Raw genomic sequence first — 20,822 nt, 5'->3', positions numbered from 1 at the left:
AAACTCTGGAGCACTGTGCCATCCTTACTTAGGATCTGACAAAATCTCCTAATGGGAACAGATTAAAAAATACACCACTTCTTCATATAAACTTCTAGCATGAGCAAAAAAGTACATATTTTACAGTAAATTTAATGCAGTAGATTTTGATATTAAAGGTGTTTCCTTTCTGTCACATATTCTCTTGACAACATAGATTGGTTGTACTTTTGAAGGAAAAAATGAATATAGCAGTTTGCAAACATCTAAGTTGCTAATAAGTAGTACAAGAAAAGAAAAGCTTCAGTCATCACAGCCTACAGAATTTTGCATACAAATGTCCAGGAGAGCAGCTTCATGTAACTTGTGACATATAATTTGTGTTTATCAGTGTTGTAGAGAAAGACTGGGCTACTTTTCAGTGACTGCCACAAAAAGGGAAGGTCTTTGGAAAGAATGAGTGATGCACTGGAACCTCCTGGAGTATCCTGAAAAGCTCTGCAGAGAAAACATAAGCATTTTTTCCATCCTTTCAATGGAACACAGGTTTGTCCCCTTCTATAGGTGCTAACATCATATGGAATATTATGCATAATAGACATCCAGCTCTTCAAAATAAGGAGAGGTTTGCTTTCATCCATTTCAATATAAGTATTCTGTTCAGTCATTAAAATAGTCATTATACGACTCCCACGGACTGTGAATAATCTGAAATACCAGCACATGGCTGCAGTAACTAACTGGTTGGAAAAATTCCTCTTTATTACAGATAATTTATTTGAGATGGTTCAGAGGAAAAACTGTATAGCCTACAAAAAAACAAAATTAAAACTTCTCCTTTGGGGAAAGAAACAAACAAAACACAAGAGATTCCGAGGGGCAAAGTATGTGTGCACATGTGCTGGGCTATTGTTCACATCTCAGTCGTGTGGCTTCCAAATTTTTAGGATGATAGTATCAGTTCAGTGGGGTAAAGGCCACGTTCCAATCTTGGTTACATAAATACAAACCAAAGTAACAGCAGTATTACAAGCCCAGTTATTTTACAGTTGCAGGGACTGGAATTCAACATTGAACTCTTTCTTTGCTACAGAAGCCCTAATAGGTAACTGTTCTTACAGAATCAAAGAATCACAGAATGGTTTGGGTTAGAAGGAAACTTAAGATCATCTAGCTCCAAGCCCCCAGCCATGGGCAGGGATGCCTCACACTAGACCATGTCGCCCAAGGCTCTGTCCAACCCAGTTTTGAACACTGCCAGGGATGGAGCATTTACCACTTCTTTGGGCAACCTGTTCCAGTGCCTCACCACCCTCACAGTAAAGAACTTCTTCCTTATATCTAGACTGAACTTCCCTGTTTAAGTTTGAAGTCACTACCCTCTGTCCTATCACTACAGTCCCTGATGAAGAGTCCCTCTCCTGCATCCTTGTAGGCCCCCTTCAGATACTGGAAGGCTGCTATGAGGTCTCCACACAGCCTTCTCTTCTTCAACTGCTCTCAAAATTTCAATAGCAGCTTTAAAGTAACTCAAATGCCAGTGTTTTGGGCAGTGAGACACAGTGAGTGGCTGTCTAGAAGCTTATTGGTAAGCATCTGATATCACAGATTTCCCTAATTTGATCCTCTTAATTAAATCTAGCTATTTGCTTGCAAGTACCTCTCAAGTCGCATCATCACATCAGTCTGTTGAGGAGGGACTGACTGGAGTATACAACATAAAAAATACATGTTTAAGTTGCACACTGAAATTTGAAAACATCCTTGAATCACACATTAACATTTAAAATTGAATGTCCATCCTGCAACTTTCATCACTCAAATTCTATTTCTTTGACCACGTCTGTGTGATGTTTGATGTCCCATCTCTGATTTCCTATCTCCAGCTGAGGGTCTACATCCTCCTGGAAGGCAAACAATCTACATAGCTTAGAATTCCAAGACTTTTGTGTAAGGCCAAGCTAGTATACTTTCCTCCAAAAGTAAAATTACCAGACTGATGAAAAAGCATACAAAAATTAGAGAAAAAGTTACAAAGACATGTGGTGACATCTCTCCTTGGAGAGTAAAAGGAAAGGAGTCAACAGGGGAAAAACAAGTTACAACACAAGTTATTGACAAAGATGCATTCCCTTTGTCTCTCACACCAATGTGACATTTTAATACATTAATTTTGCAGTAATTCTGATTGTTCTCAACATCCCTCTGCTCAGAACATGGACTTGTTTCTGCTCCAAAGCAGTCTTTATGCAGTAATTGCCCCATCCCTGGCAGTATTCAAGGCCAGGCTGGAAGAGGCTTTGAGCAGTGTGGTCTAGTTCAAGGTGTTTCTGTCCATGCCAGGGGTGTGGGAACTACATGATCTTTAAGGTCCCTTCCAACCCAAACCATTCTATGATTCTGTGAATCTAGTAAGCAGGAACAGAACTTGCATTTCTTGAAAGCATGAATGGTTCTACGAGCAACGGCGTTCTAAACACAGGTACGCTCAAATAGACTCAAACCTGCTGTGAATGGAGAATGTGATTTTGCCTCTATCTTTTTCTTTCAGGTATGTTGCCTACACAATGTTTACCTACACACTGAGACTGGGCAGCTTATCTGAGGAGCACCCTTAGGCATGAACTGAATGAATCTCTCTCTGTCCAGTATCCACAAGGAAATAGTATTTCTAAAAAAGTTGATCCAAACTTTATTTCTCAGATGGACAGGGCTAAGGGGTATAGTATAATTTTTAAAGATAAAATTGAAATACCCTCAAGCCAGATAACTTGCTAGCAGTATGACTGGAATAGCAAAAAGTGTCAACACGGACTACTTGCACATGTGCTTACTTGCTTTCTCAGCTGGTTTTTGCAGCCTCTACATAGCTCATGCTGTGATGGCTGTTCTGAGTCACCCCTCTGTAGCCGAACTGTAGAATTACGCGGAGGAATCTCTCCTGCCACTAGCTACTGATTAAACCACCACATAGCTGGAGGTCAGACAGCCAGTTTCAGAAAAAAAACATTCAACTGTAAGCCAGATGACAGGAAGCCAGAAGAGGGCCCGTAACTTGCCCTGTAGCTAAAACACAGAGCAGTTAGTACCGTTCCTCAGGCATCACCAGTAAATCCTTATCCTTAAACTCAAAATGTATAATCCTTACAATTGTAAGGGGACAGATGTGCTTGCTTTTAGATTCTAGTTTTCTTTTAGGCTACGAGAGTCCAGCTACACCCATACGGAGCTCACAGATGTTCTCTTACGTAAAATCTAGCATTTGCCAAGACAGACTTCTCTCTTTCTGCCAGCTAGTATCAGCCCAAAACATGTAACACAATAGCCTGACTATATAAAAATAAAGATACTCAAAATGAAATACACACACAAATGATAAAACTCTTGTAGAATAAAAAAAAAAAAAAGAAAAAGTTTATGCTTTTAAAAAAATAGCTGTTTTAAAACTTTCAGAAGCCACAGAAAGAATAAAACAAAGAAAGAAATAAAGGAATGAGTCTTGCTTTAGCAAAGGGGTTAACTGTACTCCATAATTAAGATGCTTTATTAAAAATAAAACAGATTAAATATTTTGTTAGCTGTGAACACATCACTTTTTCTGAGACTAGCATTCAATGTTAAGCTTACTCTTCAGGCATGTTGTATTGAGTTGCGTAACAGAAGAGTCTGGTTTACAGCCTATGACATTTTCAATTAAATTGTTACCAAAGTTTCATTTCAAAACATCCTAAAACCATCTTGTGCCTACTTGCAACTCTAAATACGCCTGTGACTGTCTGCAAAGATAAGTTCAGTTCTCCCTAGTATCTTCTTGTAATAGACATTCGATTAAGAAACTATTTATGACAGCTTCCAAGGGCATGACTAAACACGATGTGTAAGAGTTTACCACATCACTTACTCCTCACTTTAGAATTTGGGTCATTGAAAGCTACTTGAAATCAATAGGCTAGGAACAAGTGACCAGTGCTATTTTCATGGCGATGGGCACTAGTGTTTCCCATGAGAAAGGGGACCACTATTCTTCCAAGACAGCAAGATGAAAGAGGTCTTGAAGCTTGCCTGCATGTGGAGTGGTTTTGCTTTTCAGCTTGCCCTATAAAAGCTGAATATTCATCTAAATATTACTGTCACCAATATTTAGAAGTGGTACAAGAATACTGAATATTAAGTAAATACCCACATAATTCACTTGCAGAATCTCTGGGCTATTTTAAAATATGTCAACTGGTAATAATATTTAAAATAAACTTAAGAATAATTTAGAGAGCTTAACAAAATTGTTGGATTATTTTTTGAATGTAACTGTTAAAAACGAAAGCAAGCTGCATACTAAGTAGTTTTCAATCTGATCGTAATTTTGACAGTAGTTAATCATTACAGACCCTAGACAGAAGACTACAGAGGAATTTTAAATTGATTTTAAAAAGTCATTACGCTTTTGTAAAAACTGTACTGTAGTAACAACATTTATGTTTAAGAGAAACATAGCAGCTTAATCTTGTGCAGTGCTGGCCATGATATCCACAGCTATCAAGGAAATAACTCACACAAAATGGTACAGTTACGCAAGTGAGAACACTGGATGGCACACATGAATCTGAGCACCCACTGTGTGAGCCCACGTATTCCAGCCTGCAGAGCTGTTATGTCGTTGATTTGTCTGGTTAAAAATAAGAGGAATTTAGCTCTTTCTAAGCTTTATCTACAACTAAAAACTAGTTCAGCCTCTCAAATAAGTTACGTGCTAGTTAAGAACGTATCTCCTGGTGCTTCAACTAGAAAGTACAATTTTGACTCTTCTTTCCTTTCAGCTTATTTCCTTCCAAGTTCACAGCTGCATTTAGAACTGCATATATCTTTTTCCATGGCACTGATTTCACATTGTTCATCTCCTCAGCCTGTACTGATTAGATGAATGTGTAGTTTGGCTTTTCATGAAGATGTTTTAAAAGTTTCAGCTGGACAAAAGAAGTAATCTTAAAACTCCCTTTCCACTAATTCCGCTCGACTCAATATCTCTTTTGCCTTCAACAAACTGTATTCCCTCGTGCCTGCTCTTGACCTCAGTTTTTACCCTGTATGCTCTGCTTCCATAAATCTGCTGTCTATTCAGCAAGCAGAACTATGTCTGCAGCAGTACTTGTGTGCCACAGACTTGTCTCTTAACACTCCTAGCTGTCCTCAGTCACAATGTCTCCTTCATATTAAGTACTGAAGTTAACTGGTCAGGAAAGAACATTAGGAACGTTTTTGTTAGGAACAAAACGCTAGGAACGTTTTTGCATTAACTTTTGCTGCTGAATACATTTTTATATGCTCAAAGTGAGCTTCCATTCTTCCAGGCAAACAGATCTACTAACAGAGCTACAGTTTCCCTTCAAGGTCCATTAACAAAACACAAGCTATCTTGTGAGGATGTCTGTGAACTTCCTTCAGCCCAAAGATGGAACTTAAAAATCCTCGGTTACTGCTTTCTGATTATTTCCTGCGGATTTCCGCATATCCTTTCCTTTAACCAGATCCGACACTAGGAGAAGGAATTTCTGGAATTGTTTAGTTTAACCTTCACCTGAAAAAACAGTCCTGTCTTCACGCCTCAGTTATTTTGCCCTTCTTATAACACTGAAGTTGCAGCACATATTTTTACATAAACTGTATAGCATAACAGAAACATGTATTAGCAAAAGAATTCCTGTCTTCCACTGCCCTGAAATTTCTGAAATATTTTTCAAATCTTTGTTCTCTTTACCTGGACAAAATAAGCACCTAGTTCAGTTTCTTCGTAACAATCCAACACCTACACTTTCAAGAAACAGGCTTTGCTTTTATATAGAGATTCATTAGGTCCAAATCCACTAGTAAAATCTTTTATAGTGATAATGCACATACAACATACCAGGAGTATTATTTGAGTTGATATTAGAATATCTGACTTAATTTTCCATTTCTTTTCAATACAACTTATAGGATTCTATTAGCAGGATGGAAATTTGAAGCATCAATTTTAATTTCTGTGTATTTATGACCAATCTCAGTGTCTTATGAATATACACTAGAATTAATCTGTTCAAACAAACTCAAAAGAAAGAACTGCAGTTGTGTAAGATGGTCTTAACTATTGGTTAGGGATATTAATAGTAATTTTGCAATGATATTTTAAATTATTAATTGGGAAGTTTTTTCTCTCTGAAATTCAACAAAATATATTAGAGATATCATATTTTTAAAAACAGAGCTACTTCTAAAATAAAATGTAATTAATCCAAAATCATCTTTCCCAAAACATTGCTAGATTCACCCCATGTCATCAGGATGCACTTAGGGTAGTAATGAATTTAAAGAGCTTTGTATAGGAATCCTTGTTTCTGCAGCTACCATCATATTGAATAAATCTATGTGGCAACCAACTTCATATTCTGCAGTGAGTAAACACCAGGAGCTCTAAAGCAATCCTTTCATGTGCTCAACTGATAATGTCCTGAGAAAGCTGCCACGGACCCTACAATTTTCTAAGTCCTAGCGTTGGCCACTGTGAGGTTACTTTCTGCTGTGAGTCTAGTATGTGCTTAAAGGAACCAATATTGTACTAACACAATAGATAATACATAAACTGTAATAAGTTATGACAGGCATTGTATTTCAAGACAATTATAATTTGTTTCTAGTAGCTTTATAAGGCATGAGACTGAATACCTATTGAGTTTTACCACCCAAGAAGTACTGTTTTTGACTGAAATGCCTGGATTGTATTACTGATATAAAATAGAAAATACACTTTGAAATATGGAAAACAGGCTACATACTGATTTGTGAATGATCTCACTGCACACCAGCTCCAGAACATTAATTTTATCAAGATCCCTGAAGCTATTTATAATGGCAATTGCTATTAGTTCATTCTGAATTTCTTAACCTGTGAGACAAATTAAAATGCAGTTCAGATGATAAGAACTAGAAAAGTTTCTCATAAACAGCATTATAATGCAGAAATGACTGTGAGATACTGCCACCACCCTTCATTTATAGACCATGCACAAATATGTTTACTTACAACCTGTAAAGTTTGTAAGTATTTTCGTAAGTTCATATTTACAGAAAACTGCTAATTCATGACAACAGGGTCAAGATTCAAGAAGTGTTTTCACACACATTCATTAAAAATACAGTCTGTGAATCCCTGTATCTGAGTACGGTAATTCAAACCACTATGTAATTTGTAATAGCAGTTACGGTTTGTCACTAGTGAAATATAAATTTTATGTTAGAATCAGTTCCTTCTCTTGCAAGAACTGTAAAAACATAAAAAGCTTCATGAGTCACCAAAACAGATTTTTTAGTTACTGCCCAGGCTGTCAGTCCCACCTTATACAGAGACACATCCAAGATTCAACATCAACAAACATCAAGACTTTTGGATGAAACAAAGTGTGAGGAAAGACTGTTGCTTATAACAAACTCAATCAGCTTTACAGCAGGTAGATATATACTCTCTCAAGTCTCACATAACAAAGTTGGCAGTCATGTACTTCAGGTGCAGAAACTGAGGATGGCTTTGCAAGGGCATTACAAGGCTCTGACAACATCCCATGAACTTCAGCTTTCTTGGAAAAGTGTAAATATTTCTGATATTAATTGCTCATTTGTCACAAACACATCCCTACTGTACTTAAGCTAGGATTCTACATCTCCTGCTAGCTTTAAGACACTAAGTATTCATTATTGGTAAGTATCTGTATCTCAAAATTATTTTAAGTTAGTCTTGATAAAACATGTAAAATGCATACCTTTTCTACTATAAATGATTTCTACTGCATCTTCAAATGCCAGTCATCAAAAGGGAAATTGGGATGAATAATGTCAGTTCACTCGAAGTGCATTTTGTTCACCACTTCTGCTAGCTGTCTACTCTGTTTTCTCTCTTCTGCAAATTCTACTTTTCAACTGTGGCTTGAGACATCGCATGAAAAGTGAAGAATGAAAAACAGAGGGTAGCACACTACTGTGCAGCTTGAATGGGTGAACTGTATCATCCGATTACATTAATAAAAGTAGGAATCGGATTCCAAGGGCAACATAAAAAAGTGAGAAATCTGGCTTGTATACCAGTCACAGGTACTCTTTCATATTTCATTTAACAGGAAAGGAGTTGAAGGTAACGGTGAGCTACAGCCTCCTGGGGTACATGTATAAACAGTGATTGAATGACAGCAGAATTCATTGACAAGAATAATATGTGTATGTGCTTATACATAAAACAGCTTAATAGATGAACTAATGTATAGCAAGACTAAAGTCAGCTTTTAAATACAGGACTGACATTATTTCATATGGATTCCTTTGTTAATTTTTCTCCATGTCCAAGACCAGAATCGCTTCCTACACTATTTAGGAGAGAAGACAAACAAGTGGACAGTTACAGATAAAAGATTAACACTGAGTTGACACAACCTCATAGACAATCCCTAGCAAACTGTATGTAATATTTTCATCTGACATATATGGAAAAATGCTTTCAAATAAAGGATTTTTAAAAATATCCTTCTGTATAAGATAAGGACCTCTCAGTGTCCATTGCAATTAAAGAGATACATGGCTACAAAAGCTTTACTTAAAATCAGAGCACCAGATTGCGACAATCCACAAGAAAGTCAGAATTACAAAACCAGGCACTGGAAGACAGCTCTTAACATGGTCACTAAAATTCACACCTAGACCAGATGACAGTATCCAAAACCATATGAGATTCAGCCACAGATTCACAGAAGGGCTTATGGCTTTCAGTGGATTTTGGACAGGAAAAAGGTGCTCAAGTTCAGAAGTATAACTCAGAATCCAAGGACACCCACAAGTCAAGTAGTTCACACAGTTTTGATGCTATGCTCCTGAGATACCCTGGTTTAGAAGCACTAAACTGCTAAAATGCAGACTTGCTAAACCTAGAATCTGTTAAATCTCTATACGCTTTCTCTGAAGTATCTGACTTACTCTACTCCAACATTACATGCAAAAAAATAGAAAACTAAATAAGGAAGCCTGTTTACAGGTACAAATGACCTTCTCCTTCCCTAAAAGTGATTTGGATCAGTAGCCTAATGCTTGCAACTTGTTCAGATATCATAGCTGGCTGTCATAGTCATAGAATGGGTTTGGCTGGAAAGGAACTTAAGATCATCTAGCTCCAACCTCCCTGCCACAGGCATGGACACCTCTCCCTAGACCATGTCACCCAAGGCTCTGTCCAGTCTGCCCTCAAACACTGCCAGGGACGGAGCATTCACAACTCACTTGGGCAACCTGTTCCAGTGCCTCACTACCCTTACAGTAAAGAACTTCTTCCTTATATCCAACCTCAATCTCCACTGTTTGAACGCACCGCCCCTTGTCCTATCACTACAGTCCCTGAAGGAGAGTCCCTCTCCAGTATCAAGCAATTGTAACATGGAAAAGAATGATTTTTATTTTTTTCCTTTTGGGATTCCACATAGAACTTTGCATTTGTTACAAAATCTCATTTATCTGAGAAAACTTTTTGTCTGGGAGAGAGGCATTTTAAAAAAGATCTACTTGAAAGGCAAACATAACCTGATTTATACACACACACACAAGCAGCAAAACACTAAACCAAGTCCCACAGATCCTTATTTTTCATAAAAACTGCACTTAATCTGCCTGTGGTAATAAAATGTAACTTCTGAAATTATTACTTGAACAGTCACTGAGAATAAAAGCAATATACTGCAAAAAGCGTTGGTCCATTAGAAAACTACATGTAATTCTGTACCTGCATGAGTCATTTCCCATGCACAGAAGATTACAGTAGACTTGATACATTTACATTGCTATAAATTATACCTAAGAAGGGTTTTTTTAATTTATACTTCTGAGCCATTGTAATAGCTCCTCACTTAAATAAGTTTGTGTTTTCTGCCTGCCTTTGTCTTGCAGGTTTGTTTTCAATTTTCCATTTACTTAGAGTCTGGGTGTTACAGGTTAAGAAACAGACATCTTCTTTAAAGACCTGTGATGAATCATTTGTCCTCAATTTATTTATTTTTTGTTCAGAAGCTTTGTATACTATGCAAACATAAGGAAATTCAAATGTCAGGGTACTCGGTCCCGAAGATATTTCAGTGTAGCAAAGAAAGTTCTGCAACACAAAGTGATAAATTTAAACATACTGTGGTTTAATTTTTTTTTAAATAGAATTCATAAAGGAAAATTTATATTTTCACAATTATATCCTATTGTGTTATTTTTACAACTTCCAGAGACTACCAATATGTAGAAAGATTGTAAACATAGTACTGAGTAGTCATACCTAGTAAGAATTCAGCAGAATTTGAAGTACCCCAGATGGAGATAAAACAAGTTAAATATCTTGAAATTGGAAAAAGTCTTCTCCCACTATTTCTTGTGGTCAGTAACTGGGGTGGCACTGCACATCAACAATCTCCGTTTGTCGTATTTACTACCCCAGTCCCCCAAGATAAAGTAAACCAATTAAACATGAACATTTAAGAGTCCTAACAACAAACTGAGCTTAATTGAGATGGAAAGAGAAGTTCTATAAACTTCAGCGATAGTCAATGTAACATTAATCTCATTTGCATTTGTTAAATGCCCAGATTTAATAAGTGGAGGACAGAGCATATCAGAAAAATGAAACGTGCCTGCCAGATACTGTTGCTTAATTCACTGGAAGATATACAGCAAAGCAAGAGATGAATGACACACACTGTATGCGGTTTACAGATACTGCCAGTTCCCTTCAAAGTTCATTTTAACAAACGAACAAAAGAGCTCTAAAAATGTCAGCTGCATTATCTGTAACTGCATGAGCTTATTGAGTCTATTCCCAAGCCATACCTATCACACCCACTCACTTAAGCAAATACAATTGGCAATTAAGAAGTATTTTCTAGTTCAAGCTACTCAAGCTCTGCTACAAATCTGTATTCAACAGAACACTTCCAACTTGCCTGAAGTCAAGTTTTCAAATTGCATGCACAGATGCTGGAGGAAACGCCACTCTTCATGGACCATACCTTCATTCCCTGTACTTCAAAGTTTGAATTGATTCTCAGTGACATATTTTGAGTACCACCATCACCTTCCTATACTCCACTCTTATATTGCTTAGTTCTAAGAAGCGGGGTTTTTCTGACCGACCATATGTTAGGCAGCTGCTGGTTGGTTTGTTTGTTTCTCTTGAAGTATTTTCCTAAAAGTTCTAGAATTTTTTAAGTGGGCAAGTGCTACAAAGCCTACTGTTCCTTATGGTATAGTGCTACTGAAGAAATAACTTCTTGCTTAAAGTTGTGTACATGTATACTTATGATTCCACTCATCCACAGATCAAGACTGATAAACAATATCAGTATATAAAATATACAAATATTTAAGACAAAATAAATCTGTATACTGACTATAATGTGGAGTGCAAATATCAAATTCTTGATTTCACGGATTTAAAACCACATATGATCTTATTAAACACATTGATCATAGTTTTGTAAATGCACACCTATTTACAAATAGGGATACTTTAAGCAAATTCCCTGAATAAACTTTTTTCTCTTTCACTGAAAAACCTGTTGAGTGTAAAACTAAAATCTGTACAGAATTCTCCTCTTTTTGTAGCTTCTTTGCTTTTCAGCAATTCAAATATGACAGTATATTTACCATGGCAACAAATAAACTTTTAGATGCAAGTAACAATGCGAGGAAGCCCATCAGCCATCAGAGAACAGTCTTTTCCAGCTCTTTCTTGGTAATAAGTATAGAAAGAATCCATCTATTGATTATTTTGTGAATTCATATGTTTCAAATTGTAAACTTGCATGCTTTAGCATGTTCAGATGGGGGGGATGAGAACAGACACATCTCTCTTTTACCATACCCCGGAGTTTCTTGCTGGTTTTCATTTTCTAATTTTGATTGCGGAATTTATTTAAAAAAGCACTTTTAAAAATTAACTTTCTATCCTAATTTCATTCTTTCCAATGATACACTTAGAACACAGTGGAACTTGGTTGTGATGCCATTCAGAGGGACCTGGACAGGGTGGAGAATTGACCCAAGAGGAACCTTATGAAATTCAGAACAGGGGAAAATGCAAAGCCCTGCACACAGGGAGGAAGAAGCCCAAGCAGCAGAACAGGCTGGAGACAGACTGGCTGGAAAGCAGCTTTGCAGAGAAGGACTTTGGGGTCCTTGTGGACAAGAAGTTGAACAGAATTCAGCATTGTGCCCTCACGACAAAGGATGTTCAAAGGAGGCGATCCTTCCTTGCTACACAGCACTTATGAGTCTAGATCTGGAGGGCTGTGATCAGTTCTGGGCTCCCCAGTACAACAAAGATATGGGCTTACTGGAATGTGCATACAGGGATACATAGATGATTAAGGAAATAGAGCATCTTTCATATGAGGAGAGGCTGAGAGCTGTAATTCTTCAGGCTGAAAAAAAAGAAAGCTAAGGGGCCTTAGCACAGAAATAACTGATGAGTGAGAATGATTAAATAGTCAGACTCTTCTCAGCAGTAACCAGTGAAAGGACAAGAGGCAATGGGCATAAAATTAAGAAAAAAACAGGAAACTCAATCTGAATACAAGAAATGTTTGGGATTTTTTTTCCTCTGAAGGTGGTCAAACACTGCAACAGTCTGCCCAGGGAGTCTGTGAAGTCCCCATCCTTGGAGATAACTAAAAACCTGAAGGGACGGGGTCCTGTACAAGCCCACTGTGGCTGACTCCACATGCGCAGGACAGTTAGAGACTGTCTCAAGAGATCCCTTCCAACCTGAACAACTGCCATTCTGTGACCTGGAACTACAAGAGAATCATTCCTACAGTGCTGCAACAGGCACCAACTTGTGGGTATGACATTTACCAGAATATGAAGCAGAATCCGGGGCAAAAAGCCAGTATAAAAGCACAATGTACCTTATTATCACATTTTTTCAGCAGCATCACCTATCAGCTGTATAATACATCTCAGAACCGCACACATATTCTCACTGTTCTCTTCTTTCAATAACCTACCTATAACTAGAATGCTATTTTGCATATAGGTGTTAACTCTGACATTTCATATCAAACACAGTCCTGCTTAAGTTGGAGAGTGTGTGTGTTTCAAAAATGTAGTATTTGCAGCGCAAATAAGAGTATGGGTAGAGGTCCTGTATGTTGCTGAACAGTGTTCAGTAGTTTCATCCCATATTACCACAAAAGATGTTAAAGCTTTAGCTTTTCTGAAAGAGTTGGGTATAGTTGTGCTTAACCTGGACACAGTAATATTTTGTAAAGTATATGGTATTATACCACTGTAACACAGTTTTCAATTGATTGTATACTGCTGCAACAATGAGACAAGTCCAAAGCCTCAAGTTTAGCACTACAGTATCAAATTGCACCGAGCAGTGCTCTCAAAGTAACACCATATGCAGAGTTCAACTTTGATGGTAAAGTTAAGGTAGATGCTGAGACACTTCTGTAACAGCCTCACCCTCGGAGTGCAGACCCCTCCATCATGAGGTTTCAACAAGCTTTTCAACATGATTGACAAAAACAAATTTTAAAAGGTATTTATGGAGATGTTAACAAATGCCTGATAGAACATGACACACAAATGAGGATTATAATTGTTCAGAAAGTCAACAATCATTTGCCTTGTATACATTGTGAGATAGGTATTTAAACTTTAAAAAGCCCATTATGAAGTCTGAGCATTAGAATCGTCAAACAAACGGTATAAAACTGCACAAAATTGCTATGTAATACCCCCGGCTTTAACTTTCATGCACAGTGATAAAATCCTTTTTGCTAAGAGTGTTCCCACCACTTCCAATTTTAAAAGATTATCTATTTAACAACCAAAATACTACTTTGCAATAACAATGCTTATTGTTTCCACATTCTTTTAATCCTCAGTCTATCAAAATAAATTGCCATGAAAAAAGCAGATGATGAAGTCTGTTGATACCAAGAGAAGATCCTTACCTACATTATTTTTTTTTTAATGATGAACTGAACTTTGTGAAGCATTTTGCACCACAGTTTTTGCTCAATTTTAGGCACACAGTACCTTCACCCCCTGCAGTGTTGTCCTCCTTGTAACTACACCGAGCACAACACCAGATATCCGCTAGGCAACCTGGGTCTGCGTAGGCTGCTTGCCTCACTGTGAAAGTATGTGTGCAGAGCTGAAACGGAGCCACCAGCTCCACTTTTGATCATGCTGCTTTTGGGTATGCTGCAGAATGGCTCAAATTACCACACGTACTTAGTGGAGAGTGCTTCTTGCACTTTGGGGTATGTCAGGAAGAATTCCTAATTATCAGTATTTGAGCAATACTACCTGTTTGGACCAGCCTGCTCAGGATACTCTCTTTTGTCATGAGACATGAATAAAATAACATCTGGAGGTCTTTTAGAGCCCCCACCCCCTTTTTACAAAAAAATTATTGTCTGACTTGATGATTCACTGTTGTCATTCTTCTAGTAACTGGCAACTTTCTGTAGCCAATTATTTAAATATCAAAATAATATATTCGCCTGAAGCAATAAGAAGCAATAAAAGTAAGAGCTAGCAGTTATTGCTTACATTATAAAAATTTCAATCCAGAGTTCATTCAATTAGCAAAAGAATAAATTAGCTAAAAGGTACACTATGCAAAGTGTTTCATGTTGTGTTCATTTGGATTGTATTTGTGTTCAAGCCCAATAACAAGTAGTGACAGTGACAGGAATCCATTTTGCAGATCCTGCCATCTGGCACAGGATCCCTTGGAACAGTCACAGAACAACTGCTTAAGCTCCAGATGCTGTTGAAGGAGACACACTACCTCTGTAAGGGGTGTGGAGAGTAAAACACAGCCAGATGGGGGGTCCCTGGGCTGAAAGACATGCTCTCCCAAGAACAGCCTCTAGACTGGTAGCATCCAGGCTTTTTAGGTTTCACTTGACCAACACACCCATTCCAGACTGCCCCTGCTATGTACCAGTAGCCGTAACAGCTGAGTGGAAGCTTCCAGGCAGGGCTGAGAAAGCAAGGGAAAGGAAGATAATTGACAGTAAATAATAAAGATAACAGGTAATTCCACTGCTGAACAGAGTAAAGGAAAGGGACTGTTTGCTACAAAAGGGACACTGCTGCAGGTGAAAATAAGGAAAAGACTATTATATATACTGAAAAGACAAAAGGAAAGGAGAAGATTGCCTGGCAAGACAGGTGGGCAGCTGTTGTAGGGAGGGAAAGAATTGCCTGCTGCTTTCCAGTGCAGGAGGGACAGATAGCTAAAGCCAAGGCTTAGGAAGGGCTGGGTTAATATTTTAACCCAAGGAGCCCAGGAAAATAATAGCTCCTTGGTTTTCCTAAATTCAATCTTCACCAAGTAGGGCAACGCAGTAAGATCAGATCAATACAATGATGCAGTTTCTGCTGAAGACCTTGCAATTACACAATATATTTTGGGGATTTTCCTTCTGACTAGTTCCAATCTGAGCCCCAAATCATGCAGTTCAAAGGAAAGCTATCCCATAAATCTTTGGTATCCAAAGAGAAGATATTTCAACTGGATACTCTGGGAAGCACTTGATCATCCTTCTGTCAGTCACACATAGTAATGCTAGGTGGAAGGGGCAGTGACATGCATCGCCCTTATAAGCCTTATATATGGAGTCAAGCCTTATTTCTGTGTCTCCTACTGTTTCTGGTCTGTGACTTTCTGTCCTTCCTTAAACAAAAGTGCCACCATAAAGTATTTGGGGGTTTCCTATCCATTCTGACCCTGTACCACAACTTTGCTAGTAACCAATACAGAAAGAAATGTGGCCCTACTCCTCCACCCACGGTAGCCACTCCGTTATTTTACTGTAGATTAACTTACTTCAGATTTTGTGACGGCACTTTAGTCTGAGGAGGGACCACCTTTTAGGAGTCTCTAGCACCGCTGCTGCTTTGCCTCTAGCCCCATACCAACTAGAGGTGCCAGAACCTCTGCATGGGGCAGCATCATCCTGGGACATGAGATGAAGCGCACAGCACACACAGAATTTTTGGATACAGAGACACATTCAAAGCCTTCTGCCATGAGCTGGCATGATGATTTCACCATACTCAAATTTCAGGTGCCTATAATTGTGTTCAGTTACAGTGGGCTAGTCCAGGGTGGGCAAAGTCATAATCATACAATCATAGAATAGTTAGGGTTGGAAAGGACCTTAAGATCATCTAGTTCCAAGCCCCCTGCCATGGCAGGGACACCTCGCACCAAACCATGTCACCCAAGGCTTCGTCCAACCTGGCCTTGAACACTGCCAGGGATGGTGCATTCACAACTTCCCTGGGCAACCCATGCCAGTGCCTCACCCACCCTAACAGTAAAGAACTTCTTCCTTATATCCAATCTAAACTTCCCCTCTTTAAGTTTTAACATGTTACCCCTTGTCCTATCACTACAGTCCCTAATGAATAGTCCATCCCCAGCATCCCTATAAGGCCCCCTTCAGATACTGGAAGGCTGCTATGAGGTCTCCACGCAGCCTTCTCTTCTCCAGGCTGAACAGCCCCAACTTTCTCAGCCTGTCTTTGTACAGGAGGTGCTCCAGTCCCCTGAGCATCCTCGTGGCCCTTCTCTGGACTTGTTCCAACAGCTCCATGTCCTTCTTATGTTGAGGACACCAGAACTGCACACAATACTCCAAGTGAGGTCTCACGAGTGCAGAGTAGAGGGGCAGGATCACCTCCTTCGACCTGCTGGTCATGCTTCTTTTGATGTAGCCCAGGATCAAGACCACTGGGGGCATTTTGCAAACCATATTCTTTAAAGAGTGTGTACATAACTCTATATGGAGAATATCCTTTCCTTACATGAAGCAATATGATAAGAGGTCTGGAAACTAGAGAGGTTCACACTACTCAGGAAAACTCCAGTGAAATTTGTACTTGAGGGACAGTGTTCACCACCACTGAAATCAATGGCAAAGTCCATGAGGTTTTGTCTTATGATGGTATGTGCAGAACGTTTTGTCTTGTGATGGTATGGGCAGAACATTTTGTATCTTCCACATGCAGTAATACAATATATTTTAACTCCAGAGAGGTTCCCTTTGTTATACTAAAGTTAGAACTTCACAAAAAGCAAAAAAGAGGCCAAAATACTGTTAAGACAACATCTGTCAACTATGCTAATGTACTGCAATGATACTACCAGTATACTATTTTGGGAAGACACATCTGGGGCTCCACTCTCTACTCAAGTGGCTTGAAAACATGAATATTTTGCCAGTCTAATGCAGCAATGAATAACTAAAAAGCTTCTCCAAACTCTGTTCTGATGTACCACAGTGCAAAACGAGAATTTTGCAGTAAAATGTCCAGGAAATATTATCCATGATTCTTAAGGGAGGAGCTTCTTATTCTTGCAAGTTTTAGCAAACACGTATATTTATTTTAATGGATTTGGGTTTCAAATTTTACTTTGCAATTTTAAAGGAATAAATATCCCTGCCATTGCTTTATTTCACCTTTATAATCTTGCATTAGAATGTTGTCAGCATTAATAACAAGCTCTTCATTGTCTTTCAAATTAAGAATTTTACTTTGCTAATCTTAATTTTTACAGTATTATTAACGAGCCTGCAAGAACAGCAGTTTTTCCTGTCCAGTAGGATACACCAGCATCATTGCAAAACTCAGTTAACTGACACTGGGGCTTTTTGACCTGAATTATTTTTTCCTCAGCATCTCAGATAATAACTGGGTCTCCACGGAACATCTTCATCAGCCACTGAGAAACGCTTTTTAACACACATATGCAGTGAAATATGATGAGTAGTCTGGCACAATCATTTGCATAATTGAGTAGCTGTTATAAATTCTATTTTCTTAAATAGAAGCATAAAACTAGAGGAAGTCTTGAAGTTCAGACTCTTGCTCCCGAACTATCTACAAACAAGACTGCTGAAAAATTGTACCATTCCTATGGCAGCATGGATTGTAACGCTAAATAAACCCTGCTTCTCACAACCAAACAGCAGACAAACTCTCTGCTCTCCTAGAATGCCTCAGGCTTCTACCTAGTCTACTTTAATTTCAGCTTTCTTGACTATAAATGATGCAAACCCACACTGTTTATATACAGATATATACATGTAGAATAAGGTCCCAAATAAAAATCATACAAGGTAAAAAAAACAACACACCAACCAACCAAAAAAAAAAACAAAAAACAAAACCCAAACCAAAAAAAAAAACAAAACCAACAAAACACCAAAACTGCCACCATTCGGCCTAAAAGCTCAGCATGAGGTAGAACCTTTCACCTATTCCAAGCTTAAGATGAAGAATTCCTCACCACTTTTTCTTTCTTTCAAATCTGATCCTGTGTTCACTCCTCCCAGATCTTCTTACAAAAGATGACAGAGAGATTAAGATCTGTATCTCCAGATCTGGCCAGACACAGCATTCCCTAGAATGTGTTCCCCCACACATAGCACAGCATCAGTGGTCCTGTCATCAATTGCAGATGCAGAAAAAGAATATAAATATACTCATTTCTAAGCCTCAGAGCTTGTTGATACTTGAAAAGACATAAAACACTTTGTGAATATCTGATTGCATTCACTTACAATGAAAGCATTAATAATTCCAATAGTATATATAAAGAGCTATGCAGGAGGCTATTTACCTATCCTGGGGTATGGAAAGGGAAAACTAATAGCATGAACAGTTTAAAAATTCTGAGAGGCACAATAAACTTAAAAGCTACAAAACACTGTTGGAGAAAAATATGGAATCACACTAAGATCTTGTGAACTAAAGCTGTGAATCCATATGCATTCCACTCCTCCACGGATACTCACCCCGGGCTACTATTTTTCTGAAAGTGAGTGTCTGTGTAGATATTTATAAATTAGCTTCACTCGATTTTCAAAAACTGCTATTCATCACTGCATCGTGTTTTCAATGAGGGCAAAGAAGCTGAAATGCTTCAGCTGAAGCCACTAAGTATTTGCTAACTTGATACTGATGTTGATTCCAGGGTGCAGAAAAGCCCAGAAGTTAAGGTTCATGGTATGCCAGTTTCACAAGAATTTTGAAGAGGACACTATTTTCTTTCTGACTTTTAAAACTCCTTTCTGCTACTTGCATTTTTACTAGAGCTCGTTCTTCCTCTTTGCCTATACTAAAAACATTTCATCCTTGTTTCTTCTCTTCTGCAAGATGCTGATAATTTGTAGTAAGTGGGAAAGATGGAATAGCTGGAAGACAATCCGTATTGCTGGTACTTTTATTTGTATGAAACAGTTTCAGCAAAAAAGGAGCAGTTTGCAGGTGCTCCCATTTCCCCTTCATTATGCCATGATCCATCTAGGAAATAACTACTGTTTGGAAAGTGAGACATTCAATCCATTTAAAAAAATATATGAACACACCATGTTTCTTCCATATAGTGTACACTTGTAACTCTTGGTAGGCCTTGAGTGTTCCTGCACGCATGAGCACGCGTAGGAATGTCTTGTTACAAAATAAACATTACAAACTTGGGTAATAAATATATAATTATCACCTGGATAAAATCAGATGCCTAAAATCCTATTGCCTCCAAGTATAATTATACTAATAAAAATATTGCTGACTGATGAATAAATGTACTATTTATGCTACAGGGATTGCAAAGCAATGCTTTTTTTATACTCAGGCACTCAAAACAATCCAGATTGCACTGGTATATATTATATATATATATATATACATATATATACCTGGTATATATCTGGTATAGATTATAAACCTGCACTGGTACATAAAATAATTCACCTCTGGACTGTAGTGAATAATCCTCCTGGCTTTCTCCTCCTGTATTATCTATTTCCTATGATTTATGTTATTGTTATGCTAATAAATTAATGAATTCAAGATAATACTTGGTCTTTACTGGATAAAATGTGTTTATATAAAATGCACATTCATTGTCCTAAATCACATCTTTAAGATACCTTTCATATGTAGTAAAACATTGTCTCAGTAGATTTGAGCAAATATTTCCAAACATGTCTACAAAGCACAAGCCTCAGAAACCTCCTATCTTATTTTAAAATCATATCTTTAATCTTATTTTGCTCACTATATCCCTGGAGTGAATATTAAAAAGAAGGCCTATTTTACAGTTGCCAAGTGGGGATAGATCATCGGAACTGCAAATTTAAATTTAAATGCCTTAGATCTTCTAGAAAGATTAAAAATGTGAGCAGTATTTTCATCTATATTTATGAAGTACTTATTGATAGAGTTTCCAAATTCTGTCAGTAGGGGTAGAAGAGCCTTTTCTCATTCAGAGATTGTGAGGATTTTGCAGTGCCTTCCCTTTTCTCAGCAGAAGAGTTATAGGCAGTGGTCAACACTCAATTGAGCCAACTCATAATTAATTTTATATTAGATCGCTTTTTGAGAAAATAAGAGAGGAAGTATATTGTTAACTATATCCATTTTTTATTTTAAAATACAAGGATTTGCTCAAATGTAAGAACTCAAATAATTAAGGTTTCTCTTTGATGCTTATTTCAGGATACCTCTGCATAAACCATTTTAACACTATATGATTATTCGTTTTTTTAGCCCACAAGACTCATTGGGAATAGCACTGACAAGTGCTGCAGACTACTAGGACTCATAAAATGATTGTGGATTGGTGATCAACTGGGTCTATGCCATAAAAAGTTAAGTTCCTTCCTGAAGCTCTGCTCCCAGACTTTTTTCTTTCTGTCTCTTGCAGTGTTCACTTCTGTCTTGCCTTCTTTCTCCCTCTCCAATTAAAATGTCTGGTTTACCTTTAT

General features: G+C 37.9%; 1 protein-coding gene across 1 annotated transcript in view; it reads right to left on the bottom strand.

Moving 5' to 3' along the window:
- The window catches only part of CRPPA (CDP-L-ribitol pyrophosphorylase A), a 125,058-nt gene that overhangs the window by 13,818 nt on the left and 90,418 nt on the right, over positions 1–20,822 (bottom strand). The window lies entirely within an intron of this gene.

The sequence above is a fragment of the Pezoporus occidentalis genome, unplaced genomic scaffold (genome assembly GCF_034315485.1).
Source record: "Pezoporus occidentalis ecotype Australia unplaced genomic scaffold, CSIRO_AGI_Poc_V1 ctg9, whole genome shotgun sequence".
In the NCBI taxonomy this organism is placed as follows: Eukaryota; Metazoa; Chordata; class Aves; order Psittaciformes; family Psittacidae; genus Pezoporus; species Pezoporus occidentalis.
The sequence above is the reverse complement of the archived record's forward strand: the minus strand, read 5'-3'. Positions and strand labels throughout refer to the sequence as shown.